Consider the following 21,417-nt stretch of genomic DNA (forward strand, 5'->3'; position numbering starts at 1 on the left):
CCATGAACACGTTTACGCACCCTGCACGCGCACACACGTTGCCAATCGCAGATTGCCTCGGCACGGTCACGGACGACTCAGACGAGCGTCCAACGATCGCTCGTACGTCGTGTATCGCTTCTCTTCCTCCTTTTCTCGGTGCCGCCCGAACTAAGAAACGTTCGTAATTTAAATCGAGAATGAACGACGGCGAGCAGATTCGAGCACCGTAGGGAAAACAGATTCGACGAAGCGCAACGCAAGCAGTATTTTGGTTACGGGAACGACCCTCAGCTAGGCGTGGTCCAGGATTTGTATCCGTGGACCGCAATGTGCATTCGAAATGTCGATGTTCATGTGTCCTGCAGTTCACACGTTGACGCGCAATTAGCTGCGTTCTTCATCGACCCACGGGCCAAGTGATCCACCGTTCAGGGTAATCGTATATGTATATTTTATTGATCTTTAAGTCTCTTGGTACTAAAGTTCGAACAAGTCGATACCCAATCGTCTCCGGTGAACGAGACGCGGGCGTCGCCGAACCGTGGCGGTTTTCACCTCTCGACGGAGTTCGAGGCGACACGATATATCGGTCCTACGGATGAAACGCATATGCCAGTGGTTGGCGCGCAAGGTCTCCCTCAAAGTTACGAAAAATGCACACGCGCGTCCAGGTATGAAGAAAAAAAATCTTTCAAAAATTCGTTAGGACTCCTCCGAATTTGTACCAGCAGTCTCGAGGCGGTCTTTTTCCTCCCGACAACGCGAAGCGAGCATAAACTGTTCGAGTTCGCAACGGCGGGATTGCAGACTCTCGACAACGAGGACAACGGGCAACGCGGAATCGTCCCCTCTGGAACGAACGCGCGCGTCGAACTAAGAAGAAAAAAAACCAAACACACAGCGGCGTATTGCTTTCAAGATCGGCAGGACGCTCTCATTCGAGTGAACATAATAATGTTATCATCGATGGGACATTCGTCGCCTTCATGCACAGTCTCGAGGCGGTCTATAAAAGCTTTCCCCGGCAACACGAAGCGAGTATAAAATTATTCAATCTCGCAACGGCAGGTTTTGCTCAGACTCTCGACAACGAGGCTTGGTGCGAGCAACGAATCGTCCCCTCCGAACGAACAACGACGACAACGGTCTCTTCAAAATTCCAATACCATCCAGTCGTTTCGATTCCAACAAGGCTCAGGTAAACGAAAAAAAATCCGTACATTCGTTAGGACACTCTACCGTTCGCCCAACACAGCCTCGAGCGGTCTATATATTCACCCGACGACACGAAGCGAGCATAAATGATTCGAAAGCTCGCAACTTCGAAAGGTCGCTGGGTATCTTAGACTCTTGACAACCGGGGCTATTCCCGACGAATCGTCCCCTCCGAAAGGAATGGTACTATCGACCATCTTTAACAGGTTACGCGCGACGACACAACGCACGCTCCTAGCACGAATTCAAACCCCGTACAACATGAACCTTAAACTCAAACCCAGTATAACTTCAATCTTAAAATCAAACCCCGTATAACTTGAACCTTAAAATCAAACGCCGTATAACATAAACTTTAAACTCGATACCCGTATAACTTGAACCCAGAATAACTTGAACCTAATATAACTTGAACCCCATCTAATAAAACCAAACCTAAACCTAGCCTTTTTTTTTAACGTGGGGAAATCCTCATGGATCTCCCGGAGCTGGGGAACTCCGGGGGTATGCCGGACACTTACCGGCTAAAATCCCACGGTGATCGATCTCGGCGCTGCTGGGAGGGGACCGGGAACTCTGGACGAACAAGTCCGGTCCCCTGCCGCGCCGGGGTCCTCCATGGTGACTGGGAGGATCCCATTCCCCGAGAGGAGTGTGGTCGACAAGACACACTACCCCGTCTGAGGAATGAGCAATGGCTGGGCCACGCGGCCACTACTCCCGTCCCGGAGGACGCGTGCAATGTTCGGAAAAATCCCCCAATCGGACCGAACGCGCCCCCCGGACGACACCCGTGCAAAGACGTGGGGCACGACCTAAGTGGTCCACACCGCACGGGCGTCGTCGATGCCTCGGGCCAGGCGTGGGCCGGACGCACTGGGTGCCCCGGGTGCGTCAGACTCGATACCACGGCCCGACAAATGCCGAATCGTGGCCCCTGAGGCGTAATGGCCACCATCATGACACGCAGGCGCGGGGAAGGTGGCGAAGTTCCGCCCCGCGAAGGTTTCTTAGGAGCGACATCCACCCTAAAGTAGAAGCCCCCCATACCGTGAGGCGAAACGGGGCAAAAGTCTACGACGTCGACTCCTTGAGCAGCGTCGGGCAGGGATTGCTCCCTGACACGCTTGGCGGCCTCCTTCGCGACCATGGCCTCCTCGCAAAAGGAGATCATGGCCCGCACGACGCTCCCACGACCAAGCATCACAGACAGGATGCTCGGCAACGAGAGGTCTGTACCCATCTCCGCCGCTAATGCCCGACGCGGCACCTCCCAGGCAGGACACTCCTGAAGAGTGTGCCGCGCCGAGTCCTCCGCAGCGCCACAATGGTGGCAATATTATAACACTATTGCTTCGAAACGTAGACATCTAGAAACGCTATCCCGCAGCAAGGTACAGTGGGGTTTACATGCTTTTGAAGTGTAGACGTGATATACATAACGCGTTGCTTTAAATTACATCTTACCATGAAACATAGATATGAGATACGATTTCGTGTCTAATGAAGAATTGGAACTATATTGCTTTGATACGTAGACATCTGGAAACGCTATTTCGTCCCAAGGAAGTGTGGGCTTTACGTTCTCATGAAATAGTGACGAGGTATACATAACGCATTGCACTAAATTATATCTTACCATGAAACATAGATATGATATACGATATCGCGTTTTATTAAGAATTAGAACTGTAATGCTTCGATAAGTAGACATCTAAATACGCTATTCCGTAGCAACGAAGTGTGGCATTTACATTCTTTCGAAGTGTAGACAAGATACACATAAGGATCTACATTGAATATTGCATGTTATCATGAGACATAGAAATGAGATGCGATATCACGTTCTATGAAGCACTAGAACTCTATTGCATCGATACGTCGACATCTATAAACGCAATTCCGTAGCAAGGAAGTGTGGGATTTACATTCCTTTGAAGTATTATCCAGATATACATAACGCTTTGCACTGAATATTACAACTTATCATGAAACATCTAGAAACATCTAGACATCTAGAAACGCTATTCCGTTGCAAGGAATTGTGGAATTTTCATACTTTTGAAGTGCTGCCGAGATATAATTAACGCGTTGCAAAGAATTGCATCTTATCATGAAACATAAAAATGAGGTGCGATGTCGCGTTTTATGATGCATCAGAACTCTATTTCTTCGATACGTAGACAGGTGCAAACTCTATTTCCTGACAAGGTAGTGTCGCATTTACATTCTTTTGAAGTGTAGACGAGGTATACATAACACTTCGCTCTGAATATTATATCTTATCTCGAAACACAGAAGTGAGATGCGATATCGGGATTTAAGAAGCACTAGAACTCTAAAGCTACGATGCGTAGACATCTGCAAATGTTATTTCCTAGCAAGGAAGTGTGGTATTTACTTTCTTTTGAAGTGAATACGAGGTATACATAACACTCCACAATGAATATTATACTTTATCTCGAAACATAGAAGTGAGATTCGATATCGTGAATTAAGGAGCACTAGTACTCTATTGCTACGATACGTACACATCTGCAAACAATATTTCCTAGCAAGGAAGAGTTGCACTTACATCCTTTTGAAGTGAATACGAGGTATACGTAACACTCCACAAAGAATATTATATCTTATTACGAAACATAGATGTGAAATGCGACATCTCGTTTTAAGAAATATTAGAACTCTATTGCTACGATACGTTGACATCTGCAAACGCTATTTCCTAGCATGGAAGTGTCGCATTTACACTCTTTTGAAGTGAATACGTGGTATACATGACACTTCGCAATAAATATTATACCTTAGCATGAAACATAGAAGTGAGATGCGATATCGCGTTTTAAGAAGCATTAGAACTCTATTGCTACGATACGTAGATATTTGCAAACGCTATTTCCTAGCATGGAAGTGTCGCATTTACATTCTTGTGATGTGAGTACGAGGTATACATGACACTCCACAATGAATATTATATCTTATTACGAAACATAGAAATGAAATGCGACATCTCGCTTTAAGAAGCATTAGAACTCTATTATTACGATACGTAGACATCTGCAAACGCTATTTCCTAGCATGGAAGTGTCGCATTTACATTCTTCTGAAGTTGAATACGAGGTATACATGACACTTCGCAATGAGTATTATATCTTATCATTAAACATAGATGTAAGATGCGATACCGCGTTTGAAGAAGCATTAGAACTCTATTGCTACGATACGTAGACATCTGCAAACAATACTTCCTAGCATGGAAGTGTCGCATTTACATTCTTTTGAAGTGAATACGAGATATACATGACACTTCGCAATGAATATTATATCTTATCATGAAACATAGGAATGAGGTGCTATATCGCGTTTTGAGAAGCGTTAGAACTCTATTGCTAATATACGTAGACATCTGCAAACTCTATTTCCTAGCATGGAAGTGTCGCATTTACATTCTTTTGAAGTGAATACGAGGTATACATGACACTTCGCAATGAATATTATACCTTATCATGAAACATAGAAGTGAGATGCGACATCTCGTTTTAAGAAGCATTATAACTCTATTGCTACGATACGTAGACATCTGCAAACGCTGTTTCCTAGCATGGAAGTGTCGCATTTACATTCTTTTGAAGTGTAGACGAGGTATACATAACACTTCGCTCTGAATATTATATCTTATCTCGAAACACAGAAGTGAGATGCGATATCGGGATTTAAGAAGCATTAGAACTCTATTGCTACGATACGTAGACATCTGCAATCAATATTTCCTAGCAAGGAAGTGTCGCATTTACATTCTTTTGAAGTGAATACGAGGTATACATAACATTCCACAATGAATATTATATCATATTACGAAACAAAGAAATGAAATACGACTTCTCATTTTAGGAAGCATTAGAACTCTATTGCTACGATACGTAGACATCTGCAAACAATATTTCCTAGCAAGGAAGTGTCGCATTTACATTCTTTTGAAGTGAATACGAGGTATACATAACACTCCAAAATCAATATTATATCTTATCACGAAACATAGGAATGAAATGCGACATCTCGTTTTAAGAAGCATTATAACTCTATTGCTACGATACGTAGACATCTGCAAACGCTGTTTCCTAGCATGGAAGTGTCGCATTTACATTCTTTTGAAGTGTAGACGAGGTATACATAACACTTCGCTCTGAATATTATATCTTATCTCGAAACACAGAAGTGAGATGCGATATCGGGATTTAAGAAGCATTAGAACTCTATTGCTACGATACGTAGACATCTGCAATCAATATTTCCTAGCAAGGAAGTGTCGCATTTACATTCTTTTGAAGTGAATACGAGGTATACATAACATTCCACAATGAATATTATATCTTATTACGAAACAAAGAAATGAAATACGACTTCTCATTTTAGGAAGCATTAGAACTCTATTGCTACGATACGTAGACATCTGCAAACAATATTTCCTAGCAAGGAAGTGTCGCATTTACATTCTTTTGAAGTGAATACGAGGTATACATAACACTCCAAAATCAATATTATATCTTATCACGAAACATAGGAATGAAATGCGACATCTCGTTTTAAGAAGCATTAGAAATCTATTGCTACGATACGTAGACATCTGCAAACGCTATGTCCTAGCATGGAAGTGTCGCATTTACATTCTTTTGAAGTGAATACGAGGTATACATGACACTTCGCAATGATTATTATATCTCATCATGAAACATAGGAATGAGATGCGATATCGCGTTTTAAGAAGCATTAGAACTCTATTGCTACGATACGTAGACATCTGCAAACAATATTTCCTAGCATGGAAGGGTCGCAATTACATTCTAATGAAGTGAATACGAGGTATACATAACATTCCACAATGAATATTATATCTCATTACGAAACACATAAATGAAATACAACTTCTCGTTTTAAGAAGCATTAGAACTCTATTGCTACGATACGTAGACATCTGCAAACAATATTTCCTAGCAAGGAAGTGTCGCATTTACATTCTTCTGAAGTGAATACGAGGTATACATGACACTTCGCAATGAGTATTATACCTTATCACGAAACATAGAAATGAGATTTGATATCGTGATTTAAGGAGCACTAGAACTCTATTGCTACGATACGTACACATCTGCTAACAATATTTCCTAGCATGGAAGTGTCGCATTTACATTCTTTTGAAGTGAATACGAGGTATACATGACACTCCGCAATGATTATTATATCTCATCATGAAACATAGGAATGAGATGCGATATCGCGTTTTAAGAAACATTAGAACTCTATTGCTACGATACGTAGACACCTGCAAACAATATTTCCTAGCATGGAAGGGTCGCATTTACATTATAATGAAGTGAATACGAGGTATACATAACATTCCACAATGATTATTATATCTTATTACGAAACATAGAAATGATATACGACTTCTCGTTTTAAGAAGCATCAGAACTCCATTGCTACGATACGTAGACATCTGCAAACGCTATTTCCTAGCATGGAAGTGTCGCATTTACATTCTTTTGAAGTGAATACGAGATATACATGACACTTCGAAAAAGAATATTATATCTTATCATGAAACATCGGAATGAGTTACGATATCGCGTTTTGAGTTGAATTAGAACTCTATTGCTACGATACGTAGATATCTGCAAACGCTATTTCCTAGCATGGAAGTGTCGCATTTACATTCTTTTGAAGTGAATACGAGGTATACATGACACTTCGCAATGATTATAATATCTCATCATGAAACATAGGTATGAGATGCGATATCGCGTCTTAAGAAGCATTAGAACTCTATTGCTACGATACGTAGACATCTGCAAACGCTATTTCCTAGAATGGAAGTGTCGCATTTACATTCTTTTGAAGTGAATACGAGGTATACATAACACTCCACGATGAATATTACATCTTATTACGAAACATAGAAATGAAATGCGACATCCCGTTTTAATAAGTATTAGTACTCTATTGCTGCGATACGCAGACATCTGCAAACAATGTTTCCTAGCAAGGAAGTGTCACATTTACATTCTTGTGAAGTGAATACGAGATATACATGACACTTCGCAATGAATATTACATCTTATCATGAAACATAGGAATGAGTTGCGATATCGCGTTTTGAGTTGAATTAGAACTCTATTGCTACGATACGTAGATATCTGCAAACGCTATTTCCTAGCATGGAAGTGTCGCATTTACATTCTTTTGAAGTGAATACAAGGTATACATAACATTCCACAATGAATATTATATCTCATTACGAAACATAGAAATGAAATACAACTTCTCGTTTTAAGAAGCATTAGAACTCCATTGCTACGATACGTAGACATCTGCAAACAATATTTCCTAGCAAGGAAGTGTCGCATTTACATTCTTTTGAAGTGAATACGAGGTATACATGACACTTCGCAATGAGTATTATACCTTATCACGAAACATAGAAATGAGATTCGATATCGTGATTTAAGAAGCACTAGAAATCTATTGCTACGATACGCAGACAGTTGCAAACAATATTTCCTAGCAAGGAAGTGTCGCACTTACATCCTTTTGAAGTGAATACGAGGTATACATAACACTCCACAAAGAATATTATATCTTATTACGAAACATAGAAATGAAATGCGACATCTCGTTTTAAGAAACATTAGAACCCTATTGCTACGATACGTTGACATCTGCAAACGCTATTTCCTAGCATGGAAGTGTCGCATTTTCATTCTTTTGAAGCGAATGCGAGATGTACATGACACTTCGCAATGTATATTATATCTTATCATGAAACATAGGAATGAGATGCGATATCGCGTTTTGAGAAGCGTTAGAACTCTATTGCTAATATACGTAGACATCTGCAAACGTTATTTGCTAGCATGGAAGTGTCGCATTTACATTCCTTTGAAGTGAATACGAGGTATACATGACACTCCGCAATGATTATTATATCTCATCATGAAACATAGGAATGAGATGCGATATCGCGTTTTAAGAAACATTAGAACTCTATTGCTACGATACGAAGACACCTGCAAACAATATTTCCTAGCATGGAAGGGTCGCATTTACATTATAATGAAGTGAATACGAGGTATACATAACATTCCACAATGAATATTATATCTTATTACGAAACATAGAAATGATATACGACTTCTCGTTTTAAGAAGCATCAGAACTCCATTGCTACGATACGTAGACATCTGCAAACGCTATTTCCTAGCATGGAAGTGTCGCATTTACATTCTTTTGAAGTGAATACGAGATATACATGACACTTCGAAAAAGAATATTATATCTTATCATGAAACATCGGAATGAGTTACGATATCGCGTTTTGAGTTGAATTAGAACTCTATTGCTACGATACGTAGATATCTGCAAACGCTATTTCCTAGCATGGAAGTGTCGCATTTACATTCTTTTGAAGTGAATACGAGGTATACATGACACTTCGCAATGATTATAATATCTCATCATGAAACACAGGTATGAGATGCGATATCGCGTCTTAAGAAGCATTAGAACTCTATTGCTACGATACGTAGACATCTGCAAACGCTATTTCCTAGAATGGAAGTGTCGCATTTACATTCTTTTGAAGTGAATACGAGGTATACATAACACTCCACGATGAATATTACATCTTATTACGAAACATAGAAATGAAATGCGACATCCCGTTTTAATAAGTATTAGTACTCTATTGCTGCGATACGCAGACATCTGCAAACAATGTTTCCTAGCAAGGAAGTGTCACATTTACATTCTTGTGAAGTGAATACGAGATATACATGACACTTCGCAATGAATATTACATCTTATCATGAAACATAGGAATGAGTTGCGATATCGCGTTTTAAGAAGCATTAGAACTCTATTGCTAATATACGTAGACATCTGCAAACGTTATTTGCTAGCATGGAAGTGTCGCATTTACATTCTTTTGAAGTGAATACGAGGTATACATAACATTCCACAATGAATATTATATCTCATTACGGAACGCAGAAATGAAATACAACTTCTCGTTTTAAGAAGCATTAGAACTCTATTGCTACGATACGTAGACATCTGCAAACAATATTTCCTAGCAAGGAAGTGTCGCATTTTCATTCTTTTGAAGTGAATGCGAGATGTACATGACACTTCGCAATGTATATTATATCTTATCATGAAACATAGGAATGAGATGCGATATCGCGTTTTGAGAAGCGTTAGAAATCTATTGCTACGATACGTAGACATCTGCAAACAATATTTCCTAGCAAGGAAGTGTCGCATTTACATTCTTCTGAAGTGAATACGAGGTATACATGACACTTCGTAATGAGTATTATACCTTATCACGAAACATAGAAATGAGATTCGATATCGTGATATAAGAAGCACTAGAAATCTATAGCTACGATACGTAGACATCTGCAAACGCTATTTCTTAGCAAGGAAGTGTTGCATTTACATTCATTTGAAGTGTATCCGAGGTATACGTGACACTTCGCTGTGAATATTATATCTTATCATGAAACATAGAAATCATATGCGATATCGCGTTTTAAGAAGCATTAGAACTCCATTGCTCCGATACATAGAGATCTGCAAACGTTATTTCCTAGCAAGGAAGTGTCGCATTTACATTCTTTTGAAGTGAGTACGAGGTATACATGACACTACGCAATGAACATTATATCTTATCATAAAACATAGGAGTCAGATGCGATATCGCATTCTAAGAAGCATTAGAACCCTATTGCCACGATGCGGAGACATCTGGATACGCTATTTCCTAGCAAGGAAGTGTCGCATTTACATTCTTTTCAAGTGAATACGAGGTATACATAACACTCCAAAATGAATATTATATCTTATCACGAAACATAGAAATGAAATGCCACATCTCGTTTTAAGAAGCATTAGAACTCTATTGCTACGATACGTAGACATCTGCAAACTCTATTTCCTAGCATGGAAGTGTCGCATTTACATTCTTTTGAAGTGAATACGAGGTATACATGACACTTCGCAATGAATATTATACCTTATCATGAAACATAGTAATGAGATATGATATCTCGCTTTAAGAAGCATTATAACTCTATTGCTACGATACTTGGACATTTGCAAACGCCATTTCCTAGCAAGGAAGTGCCGAATTTACATTCATTTGTAGCGAATACGAGGTATACGTAACACTGCACAATGAATATTATATCTTATCGTGAAACATAGAAATGAGATGCGATATCGCGATATAAGAAGCATTAGAACTATTTGCTTCGATACGTAAACATCTGCAAGCGCTGTTACCTAGCTAGGAAGTGTCGCATTTACATTCATTGGAAGTATAGACGAGGAGTACATAGCACTTCGCAACGAATATTATATCTTATCATGAAACATAGAAAAGAGATGCAATATCTCGTTTTAAGAAGCATTAGAACGCAACTGCTTCGATACGTAGACATCTGCAAACGCTATTTCCTAGCAAGGAATTGTCGCATTTACATTCATTTGAAGTGAATACGAGGTATACATGATACTTCGCAATGGATATTATATATTATCACGAAACATAGGAATGAGATGCGATATCGCGATTTAAGAAGCATTAGAACTCCATGGCTAAGATACGTAGACAACTGCAAACGCTGTTTCCTAGGATGGAAGCGTCGCATTTACATTCTTTTGACGTGAATACGAGGTATACATGACAGTTCGCAATGAATATTATATTTTATCATGAAACGTGGAAATGAGATGCGACATCTCGTTTTAAGAAGCAATAGAACACTATTGTTTCGATACGTAGACATCTGCAAACGCTATTTCCTAGCAAGGATGTGTCGCATTTACTTTCTTTTGAAGTGAGAACGAGGTATACATGACATTTCGCAATGAATATTATATCTTATTATGAAACATAGAAATGAGATGCCACATCTCGTTCTAAGAAGCATTAGAACTCTATTGTTCCGATACGTAGACATCTGGAAACGCTATTTCCTAGCAAGGAAGTGGCGCATTTACATTCTTTTGAAGCGAGTGCAAGGTATACATGACACTTCGCAATGAATATTACATCTTATCATGAAACATAGAAATGAATTGCGATATCGCAATTTAAGAAGCATTAGAACTCTATTGCTACGATACGTAGACACCTACAAACGCTATTTCCTAGCAAGGAAATGTCGCATTTACATTCATTTGAATTGTATGCGAGGTATACATGACACTTCGTAATGAATATTATATCTTATCACGAAACATAGGAATGATATGCGATATCGCGTTTTAAGAAGAATTAGGTCCCTATTGCCTCGACGCGGAGACACCGGCAAAGGCTATTTTCTATCATTGAAGTGACCCATTTACATTCTTTTGAAGTGAATACGAGGTATACATGACAGTCCGCAATGAATATTATACCTTATCATGAAACATAGGAATGAGATACGATGTCCCGTTTTAGGAAGCATTAGAAATCTATTGCTACGATACGTAGACACCTCCAAACGCTATTTCCTAGCAAGGAAATGTCGCATTTACATTCATTTGAAGTGTATGCGAGGTATACATGACACTTCGCAATGAATATTATATCTTATCACGAAACATAGAAATGAGATGCAACATCGCGTTTTAAAAAGCGTTAGAACTATATTGCTTCGATACGTAGAAATCTGCAAACGCTATTTCCTAGGAAGGAATTGTCGCATTTACATTCTCTTGAAGTTAATACGAGGTATACATGACACTTCCCAATGAATATTATATCTTATCATGAAACATAGAAATGAAGTGCGATATCGGGATTTAGGAAGCAGTAGAACTCTACTGCTTCGATACGTAGACATCTGGGAACGCTATTTCCTAGCAAAGAAGTGTCGCATTTACATTCATTTGAAGTGTATGCGAGAACACATGACACATCGCAATGAATATTATACCTTATCGTGAAACACAGAAGTGAGATGCGATATCGGGTTTCAACAAGCATTCGAACTCTATTGCTTCGATACGTAGACATCTGCAAACGTTATTTGCTAGCAAGGAAGTGTCACATTTACGTTGGCTTGAAGTGTATGCGAGGTATACATGACAGTTCGCAATGAATATTATATATTATCATGAAACATTGTAGTGAGATGCGATATCGCGTTTTAACAATCATTAGAACCCTATTGCTGCGATACGTAGACATCTGCAAAATCTATTTCCTAGCAAGGAAGTGTCGCCTTTACATTCTTTTAAAGACAATGCTAGGTATACAAAACATTACACAATGAATACTATATCTTATCATGAAACATAGAAATGAGATGCAATATCGCGAATTAATATGCATTAGAACTCTATTGCTTCGATACGTAGACATCTGAAAACGCTACTTCCTAGCAAGGATGTGTCGCATTTACATTCTTTTGAAGTGTAGACGAGAGTACATGACGCATTGCAATGAATATTATATCTTATCGTGAAACACAGAAGTGAGATGCGGTATTGGGTTTTAACAAGCATTAGAACTCTATTGCTACGATAGGTAGACATTTGCATACGCTATTTCCTAGTATGGACGTGTCGCATTTACATTCTTTTGAAGCGAATACGAGGTATACATAGCACTTCGCAATGAATATTATATCTTATCATGAAACATAGAAATGAGATCCGATATCGCGATTTAAGGAGCATTAGAACTCTATTGCTACGATACGAAGACATCTGCAAACGCTATTTCCTACCAAGGAAGTGTCGCATTTTCATTCTTTTGAACGGAATACGAGGTATACATGACACTTCGCAATGAACATTATATCTTCTCATGAAACCTAGGAGTCAGATGCGATATCGCGTTTTAAGAAGCATTAGAACTCTATTACTTCGATAAGTAGACATCTGCAAACGCTATTTCCTAGCAAGGATGTGTCGCCTTGACATTTATTTGATGTGTATGCGAGGTATACATAACACTTCGCAATGAATATTGTACCTTACCATGAAACATAGAAATGGGATGCGATATCGCGATTTAAGAAGCATTGAAACTCTATTGCTTCGATACGTAGATATCTGCAAGCGCTACTTCCTAGCAAGGATGTTTCGCATTTACATTCTTTTGAAGTGAATACGAGGTATACATGACACTTCGCAATGAATATTATATCTTATCATGAAACAGAAATGAGATGCGATATCGCGTTTTAAGAAGCATTAGAACTCTATTGCTAGGACACGCAGACATTTGGAAACGCTACCTCCTAGAAGGGAAGTGTCGCTATTACATTCTTTTGAAAGGAATACGAGGTATACATGACACTTCGCAGTTAATATTATATCTTATAATGAAACATAGAAAAAAGATGCGGTATCCCGTTTTAAGAAGCATTAGAACACTATTGCCACGATGCGGAGACATCTGGATACGCTATTTCCTAGCAAGGAAGTGTCGCATTTACATTCTTTTGAACGGAATACGAGGTATACATGACACTACGCAATGAATATTATATCTTATCACGATATATAGAAATGAGATGCGATATCGCGATTTAAGAAGCATTAGAACTCTATTGCGCGATACGTACACATCTGCAAACGCTATTTCCTAACAAGGAAGTGTCGCATTTACATTCTTTTGAAGTGTCACGTCCTGAAGTCGCGAAAGCGCTCTTCACGTGGACACTTATCGTAGCCGTTCCCGATATCGACGCGAACTGCGCGGAGCTGGGTTCGCCGGCGGACAAGACTCGATTTATCGGGTACAAAGACGTGCAACTTACCTTTCGATGCTCTTGCTTCATTGACTTCTTTCTTGTTCCAGGTAGCGTAGTCGCCGAGGACCGGTGATCCGGATAGCGGCGGCGTACGGCTGGAACGGCGGAATGGAGACTGGAATCAGGCGCCAGGTAGGCAGATCCCGGCTAACGGGTATTGAAGCTGGAATCGGGCGCTCGGAGGCTCGTACGGGACGTACGGCGGCGAAGACTTCCTTAGCAGGATACGGAAGAGCTCTGCGACGGTCCGGATACTTGGGTGCACCACCCACGTATTCACGCGCAAGCCGACGGATGAATTCCTTCCTCCCCGCGTGTCGTGTACGCTTTGCTCGAGAATCGAAGCTCATCGAATGTACTTGCATTTCGGTAAAGCACGGCACGTCTAAGCGCTGGTTCGCTCCTGCTTACCGGATCCACCTAGGCGCAAGATACCTTGACACAAAAGAAATAAAGTAAAAGCGGCTAAGCGTTGGTTCGTTCTAACCGTCCAGCCTTAAAACCGTTGAGGATGCCTTAATAGAAATAGTTACTAATCGCGAGCGTACCCGTGGAATGGAATGTAAAAGGAATTTGTAATTGAAACAGAATAAACACTTTGACTTGTTATAAACTAAGATATATTCTTACTTGAATACCATAATACACTAAATCTAAGTTACTACGTAATGTATAATCAGAGAAATGAAAGTTGAATAAAATAAAGACTCCACCATGGGAGATGCGAATGAGTTCGGTGCATTGAGCTGCGAGCTCGTATGCCTGAGAGCCAATTGCTCTATTCGGATCGAAGAATGATACTGATGTCAGATCGGCGCGTCCGCGACCTCCTAGAGTCGCGCGGCGCGCGGGTGGCTGGGCCCCAGAGGGGGAACGGCGCGTGGGCGGAGAGCGGGGAGACCGCTCGTGGTGGGGTCGCCCGCGTTACGCGGTGAGCCACGCGCGTTGGCCGCGCGCTCGAGCGTGAGCGCGTCTTAACATATGTCGCATTTATAAATACATATTTACAGATCTTTGCTTATTTCTATGTGTGTGTGGTTTATGTATGTACATGAATGTGTAGTGTGCTTATCCTAATATCGTCGGTACGAGAATAGCGTGTACGCATACGTGATTGCAGGAGAATACAGTTCGTAGGCGTCGTAACTCTCCTCACCCACGTAGCGTGGGGTGGAATCCTCCCTCGCGTACGTGTGGCGTCGCCTCCCCGTTCCGTGGCGGCGAGTATGCGGGTTGCCAGCGTGTAGGGGATGCGCATGTTGGAGGAGATGCGGATGCTGATCTGTGGCCGTCGAGGGTGGCAGGCTGTACGCCTGACGTCACAAAATGCGACACTTCTTTGCTAGGAAGTAGCGTTTGCAGATATCTACGTATCGAAGGAATAGAGTTCTAATGCTTCTCAAAACGCGATATCGCATCTCATTTCTATGTTTCAAGATAAGATATAAAATTCATTGCGAAGTGTCATGTATACCTCGCATACACTTCAAAAGAATGTAAATGCGACACTTCCTTGCTACGAAATAGCGTTTGCTGATGTCTACGTATCGTAGCATTAGATTTCTAATGCTTCTCAAAACGCGATATCGCATCTCATTTCTATGTTTCATGATGACATATAATATTCATTGCGAAGTGTCATGTATACCTCGCATACACTTCGTATGAATGTAAATGCGACACTTCCTTGCTAGCAGATAGCGTTTGCAGATGTCTACGTATCGAAGCAATAGAGTTCTAATGCTTCTGAAGACGCGATATCGCTTCTCACTTCTATGTTCCATTATAAGGTATAATATTCAGTGCGAAGTGTCATGTATAGCTCGCATACACTTCAAGTGAATATAAATGCGACACTTCCTTGGTAGGAAATAGCGTTTGCAGATGTCTACGTATCAAAGTAATAAAGTTCCAATGCTTCTTAAAACGGGATATCACATCTCATTTCTATGTTTCATGATAAGGTATAATATTCATTGCGAAGTGTCATGTATACCTCGTATTCACTACAAAAGAATGTAAATGCGAAACTTCGTTGCTACGAAATAGCGTTTGCAGATGCCTACGTATCGTAGCAATAGTGTCCTAATGTTTCTTGAAATGCGTTATCGCAACTCATTTCTATGTTTCATGATAAGATACAATATTCATTGCGAAGTGTTATGTACTCCTCATATTCACTTCAAATGAATGTAAATGTGACACTTTCTTGCTACGAAATAGCGTTTGCAGATGTCTACGTATTGTAGCATTAGAGTTCTACTGCTTTTCAAATAGTGATATCGCATATCTTTTCTATGTTTCATGATAAGATATAATATTCATTGCGAAGTATCAAATGTACCTCGCATACACTTGAAATAAATGTAAATGAGACACTTCCTTGCTAGGAAATAGCGTTTCCAGATGTCTACGTATCGAAGCAATACAGTTCTAATGCTTCTTAAAACGCGATATCGCATCCCATTTCTTTGCTGCATGATAAGATATAATATTCATTGCGAAGTGTTATGTATACCTCGTCTACACTCCAGAAGGATGTAAATGCTTCACTTCTTTGCTAGGAAAAAGCGTTTCCAGTTGTTTACTTATCGGAGCAATAGAGTTCTAATGCTTCTTAAAACGCGATATCGCATCTCATTTCTATGTTGCATGATAAGATGTAATATTCATTGCGAAGTGTTATGCATACCTCGTCTACACTTCAAAGGGATGTAAATGCCATACTTCCTTGCTAGGAAATAGCCTTTCCAGTTGTTTACTTATCGGAGCAATAGAGTTCTATTGCTTCATTCAACACGATGTCGCAAGTCATTTCAATGATTCATGGTAAATTGCAATGCTTTATGCAATATGTTACATTTGTCTGCATCTAGACCCTAGAAGGATGTGAATCCTATACTTACTTGCAACGGAATATCGTTTCCGGATCTCTACGTGTCGAAGCAAGACATTTCTAATACTTCATGCAGCGCGATGTCGCATCTCATTTTATCGTTTCAAAGCAAAGAATCTGTAATCATACATCCATAACATTATGCTTAACTGTTAGAGGTCTTCAATAGAATGTGAAGTATTTAATTCCATGCAACGGCGTGGCGCTCCGTAGTGTCTGTCTGTTAAAGCAATCGAGCTAGAATTCTCCATGCAATGCGCTGGCGCATCCCATTTCATCGTTTCAAAGTAAGAATGCTGTAATCTCTTATGCATAGCTCTATGCTTATCTGCTTTAAAACTTCATAAGAATGTAAATTCCGTCAGCTCCATGCAACAGGATTGCCCTTCATTTTGCCTACATGTCGAGACAATAGAGTAGTAATGCATTATACAATGCCATGACTCATCTCATTTCAACGTTTCGAATTAAGTAAGCTGTAATATTCTATGAAAACCATTATAATTATCTGCTTCTACTCTACAATAGGATGTGAATTCTATAGATCCAAGCAACAGGAGGGCAGGCCCTCCACCATCCTACTCCCTGCCCTGATGCGGGCAAAGGATTCCCAGGGCCAGTCAAACCGCGACCAACATCTATCTTATACTCCAACTGATTCATCGTTATGCGTTTTCCATTAAGCTTGCCGGGATCAGCGATATTGATTCGCTCAATCTAAATTATTATTTTCTTTTTAAGTTTCTCGATTTTTTTAGTTTCTCTCACGATATCGTCTATTTCGTTGTACCTTACCCTTACAGTATGGTATATAATCTGTTGTTTGATATTTCTAGCATTTCCTCTTAATAAATGCAATGCTTCCACATATTTTCTTTCTCTTTCTCTTTAGTTACATTGTTATTATTTTATGCTTTTCACCCTCCACATTCCCTCTCTACACCATCTCGGAACAGACGTTATACGATTACTGCAGGATGACGCCCCGGTCTCGTTACACCGAGATCGAGTGTTCTGTCTTGCATCCGTTGATTTATATATGTTATATATTGGAGAATATTTCCTCTTATCATTTGTATTTCTCGAATGAAATTACATTGACAGAAGTACGAGCTAGTTCTGCACGCCTATTTGAAACAACATTAAATCACCTTGTTAAACAATAATATATTAAATGTGACTTGGACTTTTAAATTTGAATTTATAAACATCTAACAGGTAAATATGTTTTTCTTATTGTTCATATCATTATACATTCAGTGATTTATTGTGTGCTGTGATTTGATATATTAACTGCTTGATTATATTTTGCAATGAACTTTGCGTACCAAACATTGTTTTTACTCCTGATGGGAGTGGATAGTTCTTCGTTTTATATTCTTATATGGCATTGATTATAAAAGTATATGATATCTTTTTTATGCAGTCATGTATAATTATGTACTGTGACGGTTTATCCCGTTACAATCCGCAAGAAAAGGGTATATAGAACCATTAATAACGGGGTATCCAGAGGTTTAATTCGGGGTTATATCGTGGTACAGAGTATCCGCGTGATTGGGCAACGCGAAGTACAGAACAATAAATTTCCTATCCAGCAAGTATTTCGAAGCTGCGAGGCTGGGACTTCTTGGGCGCCATCTACTCAAGAAGTAGCAAAAACTAGTAAACCACGCAACCCGGGAAAAGCCGGTGCAAGATAACCCTCGAAATTTCGAAAAACTCTTTCGCTCGACTGCTTCTAGCCGAGTGCGCAAATTAGGGACGCGGGATACTGAACTCACGGCTTCTTTCTAGATTGCCTCGACACGGTATTACAAAAGGGTATACGACACGCCGCGAATGACCGGGGATCACCAACCGTTATACAATACAAATTACAATACGCGATATCACATTGGCGGCAGGGAACAAATGGGACGCTTTAGCGTATAAGGACTCACGTTCTCGTTTCCAACAAGTATGGATCTCGTTCAGTCCGTCTACCTCTCTCTCTCTCTCTCTCTCTCTCTCTCTCTCTCTCTCTCTCTCTCTCTCTCTCTCTCTCTCTCTCTCTCTCTCTCTCTCTCTCTCCTCCTCCTCCGAATCGCTACGTATAATCGCTTGCTCGATTGCTCGCTAAGTAGTCGCTAAGTCGTTGAGAAGAATAAGAGGCTGCCTTCGTGCTGGCTAGCTCATTATATAGGTTTGCTGGGGGTCTTCGGATCCCCTTAGATCCTCCTTAGGGCTCCTTGGTGAGGTAGGGCCATACGCCTCGGTATTGTTCGGGGCATCGATCGGTGGATTTCGGCGATCTTCCCTGATCGCCCCCTCTGGTGTGTCTAGAGGTGGTCCTCTGGATTATTTGAACTGCGGCGCGTGTCGCGCGCCGCGCTTTCCACGGCTCACCTGCAATTCCGCTGCGCATCTTGAGCTTTCCTCTCCATGGGCTCAGGGGAGGGGTGGAGGTCCTTCTCACACCCGAGAACCATCCTGTTCGTCTCCATGGACTATGGCAGCGGTCTTATAGTTGCAGGGCTCTGGATCTTATCCTTCGGGCTTCAGGGTCTTTTCTGTTTCGCTTCCCGACTCCTCCGCCGTCGAGTCCGTCACGCTACCTCGGCGCACAGCCCTTCCGCGAACCTGCGGTCTTCTTATCCGCCGAAGAGGCGTCTTGTGGGTCGCTTCTTCCATCAGCTCGCCAGTCTAATCCGTAGAACGGCGAGAGTGAAAAGAAGGGGGGGGGGGGGAGGTTCTACCATCGTTTATTTCACGCTCCTCGCAAATACAGCTATCGCTATGGTCCGTGTCGCGCTTCTCGCATGGGTGGTGAACTGCGAGCTAGTCTAACCGAAGCAGGGGTGGGGGGTGATCGAGCCTTGTGACGTCACCACGTCACAGTACATACAAATTCGCGATTATGTAGCTATGTGTTCAAATTCAATTCCGAATAATGCACTAAAAAGCATCCCAGATAACAAACGGCAAGATGGTAGCGACACCATGCCGGCACTATATTGCCACTTCCGAGGAGTGTCAACTGATTCGTAGTCATCTGTGACCGGATTCGTTAACCAAATGCCAGAACGTGTTACCTGCACGTGTTCTAGACAAGCGAATCGCGCAGCACCAGCACCATGGTGACATGCGTATCATCGCTCCATTCATGAATCTCCTCAGCAATGGCGCAGGATCACATTTGGCAATAGGAAACCTGTGCTTTCATACAAATTAGAACCGTTAGATGTCAGTAGATGTTCAGCATATGAGTATTGATAGACATTTTGATGGCCGTTTTCCTATATTTATAGTTATTGAGCGAGTCGTATATATTTCTTTCAATCCATCATAGACTAAAAATATTATTTATAAAAATAATATTACTTATGAAATAAAAATTCATGCTGTTGCGTCCCTAACTTCGCCTTGTGTAATTTTTCAAATAACATGCTGTCATCGTATTTAATGTAACCCTCAATTGCATGAATTTGTAACAATAAATTGAAGAAAATATATATAAAATAAGTGTATATATTTTTATGACAAAGTAATTATCGACTTTATGGAAAAAATCTCCCTATCGAGCTAGTTTATAGAAAATAATAAAATCGAGTTCTTATATCTTTGTTTTGTGCCGGTGTATCTATTTTGGAATCAAAATAAATAAATTGCGCAGTTTAGTCATTTTTCATATTTGCATATAATTTTTATGGAAACAGCTTCCCCATTAGTAAATGTCAGCCTACGCCACAACCACGCGTGTAGCTATGGTGAGCTGATAGTGTCATTGTCACGGCCGTGTAGCCCGTGTGCTATATCTCGGTGCTTTAATAGTGCCGTGATACGAATGCCGCCCCAGTACTAACTGTATGCCATTTCGAAAGCTGAGTAGGAGCACTTTGTTAGCACAGTTCTGTCACGGAATTCGTTCCATCCGTTGTCATTGGCGTGCCAATCGCTGGCTGTTTGGGTTATTGTAGTGCATGAGGCAGACTTGTTCCTTATCATCGGCAAGGAGATGGATTTTCACTCCCCCCTTTTTGAATTCTTTAAATTATTGTTTGGAATTTTTGCCGTTTTCTGTATCTCTATGACCGCATTGTGGATTCAACTTATGTACGATCTTTTTGGTCTTCATCTTTTGTTACATGTAATATTATATATGTGATGCACGTTTGTTATGTAATGCTCCGATTTGTATGCCTCAGATACTTTTATTCTTTGGTAAAGCAACTTATTCGATTAATATATATTTATTAGACATAGATATAAACAATTAGAAAAATGTTATTAAAACGCTGTTAAATATGATGTTGCAATTATATATTTAAGGTCTGAAGATATAGATGCAATTAATGTCCGATATTTTACGTGATCCAATCGACGTATCGAGTGAGGCTATGAAATATAAAAATCTTTTACTATTCTTCGACCCCTTTACATGTTAAATGAATGATTAGTTCTGCAAGACAAGAAGCCTGAATTAGTGAGATATCTAGGAACATAAGTAATTTGTAAGTAACACATCTTTTCTCT

The 21,417-nt window shown here is 40.4% G+C and overlaps 1 non-coding gene across 1 annotated transcript; it reads right to left on the minus strand.

Moving 5' to 3' along the window:
• Window positions 1–263: 263 nt before the first annotated feature.
• On the minus strand, window positions 264–418 carry LOC143432463 (5.8S ribosomal RNA). The gene has a single exon (XR_013103034.1). It is a non-coding gene; the product is annotated as a 5.8S ribosomal RNA (ribosomal RNA).
• Between the last annotated feature and the right edge of the window lie 20,999 nt (window positions 419–21,417).

The sequence above is a fragment of the Xylocopa sonorina genome, unplaced genomic scaffold, assembly GCF_050948175.1.
Source record: "Xylocopa sonorina isolate GNS202 unplaced genomic scaffold, iyXylSono1_principal scaffold0288, whole genome shotgun sequence".
In the NCBI taxonomy this organism is placed as follows: Eukaryota; Metazoa; Arthropoda; class Insecta; order Hymenoptera; family Apidae; genus Xylocopa; species Xylocopa sonorina.